We start from the raw sequence: 8,121 nt of genomic DNA, 5'->3' as shown, positions 1-8,121 counted from the left end.
TGGATTTACATCTAGGTTCTTGATTCTGTTCCATTGATAAATGTGTCTGTCGTGCTACCAGTACCAGGCTCTTTTGACTACTGTAGCTGTATAGTGGGTTCTGAGATCAGGTAGTGAAGTCCTCCTACTATATTCTTCTTCTTCAGTAATGCTTTACTTACCTGGGGCCTTTTTCCTTTCCATATAAAGTTAATGATTAATTTTTTCCAGCTTGTTAAAAAATTCTGTTGGTATTTGCATTGGGATTGCATTGTATATTTAGATTGCTTTGGGTAGATTTGACATTTTCACAATATTGAGTCTTCCTATCCATGAGCATGGTATACTTTTCCATTTATGTAGGTCTCATTTTGTTTCTTGCAGTAGTGGTTTGTAGTTTTCTTTGTATAGGTCTTTTACTTCGGTGTTTAGATTTATCAGTAAATATTTTACTTTTTAAGGACCTATTATAAATAGTATTGCTTTCCTGATTTCCTTTTTGCAGTTCTTTTTTTTGGTGTATAGGAGTCCAACTGATTTTTGTATGTTTATCTTGTATCCTGCTACTCTACTGAATCTATTAGTTCCAGTAGTTTTCTTGTGGTGTCCATTGAGTTCTTTATGCATAATATCATATCATTCGCAAATAGGGATAGTTTTACTTATCAATATGGATGCCCTTTATTTCTTTAGCTGGAATTTCCACCACAGTGTTAAACTGGAGTGTCAATAAAGGGCATCCTTGTCTTGTTCCTGTTCTCAGGGAGAATGTTTTCAGCCTCTCCCCATTAAGAATGATGTTGGCTGTTGGTTTTGTATAAATGCCATTTATTGTGTTGAGGAATTTTCCTTCTATGCCTATTTTATTGAGCATTTTTATCAGGACTGGGTGTTGGACTTTATTGAATGCCTTTTCTGCATTGATTGAGATGATCATGTTATTTTTTATTTTATTCATGTGGTGGATTATGTTCATTAATTTTCTAATGTTGAACCATCCTTGTATTCCTGGTATGAATCCCACTTGTTCATGGTGTATTATTATTTTTTATATGTAATGCTGAATTGTATTGGCTAGAATTTTGTTGAGAATGTTTGCATCTATAATTCCTGAGAGATATTGGTCCATAATTTTCTTTTTTTGTGGTGTCTTTGCTTGGCTTTTGTATCAGGATTATGCTGGGTTCATAGGATGAATTCAGAAGTATCCTTTTCTTTTTTGTGTTCTGATATAGTTTGAGTAGTACTGGTGCAAGCTCTTCTTTGAATGGTTGGTAGAATTTTCCAGTAAAGCCGTCTGGGCCAGGACTGTTTTTTGTTGGGAGTTTTGTTTTTGTTTTTTAACTTTTTCAATCTCTTCTCTTGTTATGGGGCTGTTCAGATTTTCAACCTCAGTTTGTGTTAGCTTAGGTAGGTAGTGTGTTTCTAGAAATTAGTCCATCTCCTCTAGGTTTTCAATTTTTTTGGAGTACAGTTTTTCATAGCACTTTGTTATGATCCTTTTTATTTCAGTTGGGTCTGTTGTAATGTCCCCCATTTCATTTTTATTTTGATTATTTGCATCCTCTCCTCTTTTTCTTTTGTCAGTTTGGCTAATGGTTTGTCGATTTTGTTGATTCTTTAAAAGAACCAAGTTTTGGTTTTGCTGATTCTTTCTATTGTTTTTCTATTCTCTATTTCATTTACTTCTGCTCTGATATTTATTATTTCCTTTCTTCTGCTGGCTGTGGACTTTTTTTGCTCTTCTCTTTCTGTTTGTTGAAGATGTGTAGCTAATGTTTTGATTTTTGTAATGTTTGTTCCCTTGTTTTTTGATTTGTGCATCTATTGCTATAAACTGACCTCTGAACAGTGGCTTTGCTGTGTCCCAAAGATTTTGGTGTGATGTGTTTTTGTTCTGATTTGATTCTAAGAGTATTTTGATTCTGTCTTTGATATCTTCCATTGCCACGTGGTTTTTAAGCAAGGTGTATATGCAGTTTCCATGTATTTGATCTTTTTCCTTACTCTTCCTGTTAATAATTTCTACTTTTATGGCATTGTGATCAGAGAAGATGCTTTGTATTATATTATGCTTTGGATTCTGTTGTGTGTTGCTTTGTGGCCTAAGATGTGGTCTCTTCTGGAGAACATTCCATGTGCATTGGGAAAGAAAATATGCTTTGCTGCTGTTGGGTGAAGTGTTATATATATGTCTATGAGGTCAAGTTAGTTGATTGTGCCCTTTAGGTCTTTTGTATCTTGTTGAATTTCTTGCTAGATGTTCTGTCCTTTACTGAGAGTGGAGTGTTGAAGTCTACTATTATTGTGGAACTGTCAATTTGTCTTTACAGTGCTGTTAGAGTTTGTTTTATGTCTTTTGGAGCCCTATTATTGAGTGCATAGATATTTATCATGGTTATATCCTCATGGTGGATTGTCCCTTTAATCGTTATATAATGCCCTTTCTTGTCTTTTATGGTGGATTTTGTTTTAAAGTCTATTTTATCTGAGATTAGTTTTGCCACTCCTGCTCTTATTTGGTTGCTGTTTGTTTGGTATATTTTAGTCCATCCTTTGATTTTTAATGTATTTATGTCTTTGTTTTTAAGCTGTGTCTCTTGTAGGCAGCATATTGATGGGTCCTGTTTTTTTATCCATTCTGTAACTCTGTCTCTTTATGGGTGCATTTAAGCCGTTTACATTCAGTATGATTATCTATAGGTGTGATTTTATTGCTGTCATTTTGTAGTGCTTTTTTGTGATGCTGATGTTTTCTTTGTTCTTCTTACTCTTCTGTGCTAAATTCCTCTTGTTTGTGGATCCTTTTTTCATTTCTTTCATTTTTGTAGATTTTTGTGTTTACTTAGACTTTATGTCTTTCTTCTTTATTTTGATGAATAGGTTTGTTAACTTTCTTTGTGGTTACCTTGGATCGTACCCCTATCTTCCTAAGTTTAAACCAGTCTTTTATTACTTGATATTGCCTTGATTTCCTCTCCATTTGAAAGTTCTATACCTATCCCATTTATTCCCTTTTTTATTATTCTGAGGCTGTTATAATTTCCGGATTAACCTCTCTAGTTCCCTGTTGTAAATCTTTTAGTTTCGTCCTTGAGAGTTCATTACCTAAGTTAATATCTGGCTGATGCTGTCCTGTGTCCTAGATTCAAGCTGTTCTCTGATGTTGTTGGTTCTCTAACTGAGGGACTCCCTTTAGTATTTCTTGTAAGTTTGGTTTGGTTTTTACATATACCATTAATTTCTGTTTATATGGATATGTCCTAATTCCACCATCATATTTGACTGAGGATTCCGCAGGTTATATTATTCTTCATTGACAATTTTTTATTTCAATGTTTTATATATGGCATCTCATTGCCTTCTTGCCTGCATGGTTTCTGCCTAGTGATCAGAGCTTAGTCTTGTTGTTTCCCCTTAGGTTGTGAACTTTTGTTTTTCTTGAGCTGCTCTCAGAATTCTTTCTTTGTCTTTGGTTTTGACAAGTGTGATTATGATATGTCTTGGTGATTTTCTTTTGGGGCCTATTCTATATGGGGTTCATTGAGCTTCTTGGTTGGTCAGCTTTATGTCTTTCATGATATTAGGGAAATTTTCTGTCAGCAAATCTTCAGTGATCCTCTCTGTGTCTTTCACTTTCTCCCCCTGTTCTGGAAGTCTGATCACACACAGTTTTTTCTTTTGATTGTATCTTACATTGTTCTCAGGATTTCTTCATTTTTCTTCATTCTTTTCTGTTATTTTTCCTTAAAGTGATATCCAATGATTTTCTTCAATTTCTCTGATCCTGTCTTCCATTGTTTCAAATTTGCTCCTAAAGCTTTCTATTACACTGTCCTTTTCTGAAATCTTGTCGTTTATCTGTTGAGTTTCTGATTGCTGTTTTCATATGATTACTAGTTTTTTGACATTTTGTTCCTGTATTATTTTCCTGAATTCTTCTATTGCTTTCTCTGATTTCGTCTGTATTTTCCGTGATTTTGTCTATTTTGTCCTCATTTTTGTCTGTATTTTCTTTCATCTCGTGGAGAGCCCTGAATATTAGAGTTTTGAATTCCCTATCAGGTAGTTTCAGAGCCTTTTCTTCTACTGGAAGGTTATCTGGTGTTTTATTTTGGTCACTTTCTGGAGCCATCCTGTCTTGTTTTTTATATGTTTTGATATTGTGTGCTGTCTCTGGGACATTCAGGAATTATTTTCTTCATTTATCAGTTGTAGATTTGTTTGTTTTATCCTGCATTTTCATTTCATGTGGCTATGTCTGTGCAGGTGGGTTGGGCATGTTTTGTTGCTTGCTTGTCTGTGGGCATGATACTTTTCACCACCTTGTCCGGGTAGTCAGTGCTGGTTACTCAGCTATGGTGAAGCAGGGCAGCTCCAGCAGGGAGATGGGTGGGGATGGGTCATTTGTAGCACAAACAGGCCTAGAAGATGGGGCTGGGGGTAGTGCAGAGTGGAGTCCAGGGGACTGCATTGGTGCTAGTTGGGAGTGCGGCTCTCAGCTCTTGGTGCAGATAGACAGGAGGGAAGGGAGAAAATGTGATGTGCAGAGATAAGCTTCTGATAGGGTCAGGTCACAATGAGTGAGCCAATAGCAGAGAGCTGACCTGCCGGGCTGCTTCTCCAGGGCACTTCACTTCAGCCTATGAGACTCAGAAGCCCCTTTGGGCTGTGGCCACTGGAGTTCATCCTACCCAGGGAAAGGCTTCGCAGAGGGCAGTGCCTGATGTGGAGAGGGTCAAGACACTGGGTAAGCAGGCCAGGTACCTCTTTTCTGCTTACTTGAGGACATCATCAGGCAAGGTATCCCCATTCAGCCTCTATTCTCTCTCTCTCTCTCTCCCTCCCTTTCTCTCTGTGTCTCAGTTCTGCCACATGTCTGACTTGTACTCCTGAGAAGTATCACAAATGGGAAAACAAGAGAGAGCCTGGAGATGGAAGGGGAATGTCCTGTGGCGGTATTGGTTGCCCATGGGTGGAGGATAGCAGGTAGGCCTTATGGATGGACTTCAGGATCTGGGGCATTTGGGGAAGGCTATGCCAGGGGCGGATCCTGGCCTGGTTTAGCGTGTGTGCTGACGGGAGCCCCTCCAGCAAGCCCCTCCAGCAAGCTCCTCCAGCTCATACTTTGTATCCAGAATCCCCTCCCAGTGACCTAGGCCAAAACACTCACACATACCTGTGAGAGGCCTCTCCTGGGTCTGGAGAGCCCAACGTGATATCCACTATTTCATCCTCTCAGGCCACACCTCTCCTGGACTCATAAAGTCTGCCTTTCTCGATGAATCCCACATCCAACTAGGACCCAAGTGTGCACCCAGCCAAGGGTTGGTTAGACAAAGTCATGTGAAGCACCCATTTGCACTTTATGACCACCTACTGGTCCGCAGCCTCCCATGGCACAGCGCATGTGTGTGAGGTCCTGGAGGCCAGGACCGGAAATCCTGTGCCCTTGGAGGCCTGTGGAGTGTGGAGGTGGAGATATGGATGAACAGTGTCCCATGTGCAGGAGGGAGACTTGGGTCCCAGTCTGGCTTGCTCTGGGGCTCCACGCTGCCTGGCCTCCTCCCTGGCCTTTGGCAGGTGCCTCCCTGAATGTGTGACCTCCATCTGCATTTCTCCTGCTATCACTCTGATCCCACTGCCAAAGCATCTCACAGCATGGAAGTCACCATTGTGGCAGTGACAGCCACGTCAGAGGTCTCTTGACATCCAGGCTTAGGCTGACGTTGGCTGTCTTCTGTCCCAGGCGATGGTCCCAATGCCTCAGGGCCCAGATGATGACTCCTGGGCCCTGGCGGCCTTTATTCCTGATCAACTCGGAGGTCTGGGTGAGGGTCGGCCTGCCAGTTAGGCCTGGTGAGGGTCGGGTGGCAGGACTAAGGCTTGTTTACTATCACCATGGAGATAGCCTCTGGAAGCAGTGGGCGGAGCTTATGACAGGGCTGGGTCACAATGAGTGAGCCAATAGCAGAAATCTGGCCTGCCGGGCTACTTCCCCAGGGCACTCCACTTCAGCCTATGAGACTCAGAGGCCCCTTTGGGCTGTGGCCACTTGTGTTCATCCCACCCAGGGAGAGGCTTTGCAGAGGGCAGCACCTTATGTGGAGAGGGTCAAGACACTGGGTGAGAAGGCCAGGTACCTCTTTTCCACTTACTTGAGGACATCAGTAGGCAAGGTATCCCCACTCAGCCTCTGTTCTCTCTCTGTCTCCCTGTCTCTCTCTGTGTGTCGATTCTGCCACATGTCTGACTTGTACTCCTGAGAAGTATCACAAATGGGAAAACAGGAGAGAGAGAGCCTAGAGATGGAAGGGGGATGTCCTGCGGTGGTTTTGGTTGCCCATGGGCAGAGGATAGCAGGTAGGCCTTCTGGATGGACTTCAGGATATTGGGAATTTTGGGGAAGTTAGGCCAGGTGCGGACGCTGGACTGTTTAGCTTGTTTGCAAATGGGAGCCCCTCCAGCAAGTGCTTCCTCCAGCGCATACTTTGTATCCAGAATCCCCTCCCAGTGACCTAGGCCAAAAACACACATGTACCTGCGAGGGGCCTCTCCTGGGTCTGGAGAGCCCAATGTGGTATCCACTATTTTATCCTCTCAGCCCACACCTCTCTTGGACTCATAATGTCAGCCTTTCTCGATGAATCCCACATCCAACTAGGACCCAAGTGTGCCACCCATAGATATTTATTATATTTATCATGATTGTGTCTTTAGGATGGATTATCCCTTTAATAATTATATAATGCCCCTTCTTTGTCTTTTATGGTGGATTTTGTTTTAAAGTCTATTTTATCTGAGATTAGTTTTGCCACTCCTGCTCTTATTTGGTTGCAGTTTGTGTGGTATATTTTATATTTCCTTTGGTTTTTAATGTATTTATGTCTTTGTTTGTAAGGTGTGTCTCTTGTAGGCAGCATATTGATGGATCCTGCTTTTTAATCCATTCTGTCACTCTCTGTCTCTTTATGGGTGCATTTAGGCCATTTACATTCAGTGTAATTATTGATAGGTGTGAGTTTATTGCTGTCATTTTGTAGTGCTTTTTTTTGTGGTGCTGATGTTTTCTTTGTTCTTCTTACTCTCCTGTGCTGAATTCCTTTTGTTTGTGGATTTTTTTTTTCTTTTTTGTTTTTGTTTTTACTGAGACTTTATTTTTTTCATCTTTATTTTATTAAGTTTCTTTTTGATTACCTTGAAGTTTACCCTTATCTTCCTAGGTTTGAACTAGTATTTTATAACTTAGTATTGCCTTGTCTTTCTCTTCATTAGAAAGTTCTATACCTACACTGTTTATTCCCTCTTTTATTGTTCTGATGTTGTTGTCATTTATAGATTAACTTCTGGTTCCCTGTTGTAAATATTTTAGTATTGAATAGTCCTTCAGAATTCATTTCCTAGGTTAATATGTGGGTGGTGCATTTGTTCTTAAACTGAAGGACTCCCTTTAATAATTCTTGTAAGTTTGGTTTGGTTTTTACATATTCCCTTAATTTCTGTTTATCTGGAAACGTCTTAATTTCACCATCGTATTTGAACAAGAGTTTTGTAGAATATATTATTCTTGGTTGGAAATTTTTTTTCTTTCATGGTTTTATATATGTCATCTCGTTGGCTTGTTGCCTGCATCGTTTCTGCCAAGTAATCAGAGCTTAGTCTGATTGTTTCCCTTCTGCATGTGGCTTTTCTTTTTACTCCAGGTCCTCTCAGGATTCCTTCTTTGTCTTTGGTTTTAGCGAGTATGATTATGATGTACCTTGATTTTCTGTTGTGTTCTATCCTATATGGGGTTCGTTGAACTTTTTGGATGGTTAGATTTTCATCTTTCATGATATTAGGGCAGTTTTCTGTCAGCAATTCTTCAATGATCCTTTCTGTGTTTTCCATTTTCTCCCCCTGTTCTGGAACTCTTATCACTGACTAATTTTTGCTTTTGATTGTATCCCACATCATTCTCAGGGTTTCTCCATTTTTGTTCATTCTTTTTTTCTGATTTTTCCTCAGAGTGATATCCAAGTATTTGTCTTCAGTTTTGCTGATCCTGTCTTCCATTGTTTCAAACCTGCTCCTCCAACCTTTTATGACGCTGTCCATTTCTGAAATCTTGTTGTTTATCTTTTGGATTTCTAATTGTTGTTT

At 40.1% G+C, this 8,121-nt stretch overlaps 1 pseudogene; it reads left to right on the top strand.

The window, feature by feature from the left end:
* LOC101348334 (protein Shroom3 pseudogene) overlaps window positions 1-5,833 on the top strand; it is a 21,763-nt pseudogene extending 15,930 nt beyond the window's left edge.
* Window positions 5,834-8,121: the final 2,288 nt, after the last annotated feature.

Source organism: Trichechus manatus, unplaced genomic scaffold (genome assembly GCF_000243295.1).
Source record: "Trichechus manatus latirostris isolate Lorelei unplaced genomic scaffold, TriManLat1.0 scaffold00467, whole genome shotgun sequence".
Lineage (NCBI taxonomy): Eukaryota > Metazoa > Chordata > Mammalia > Sirenia > Trichechidae > Trichechus > Trichechus manatus.
This window is presented reverse-complemented; position numbering and strand designations above follow the sequence as displayed.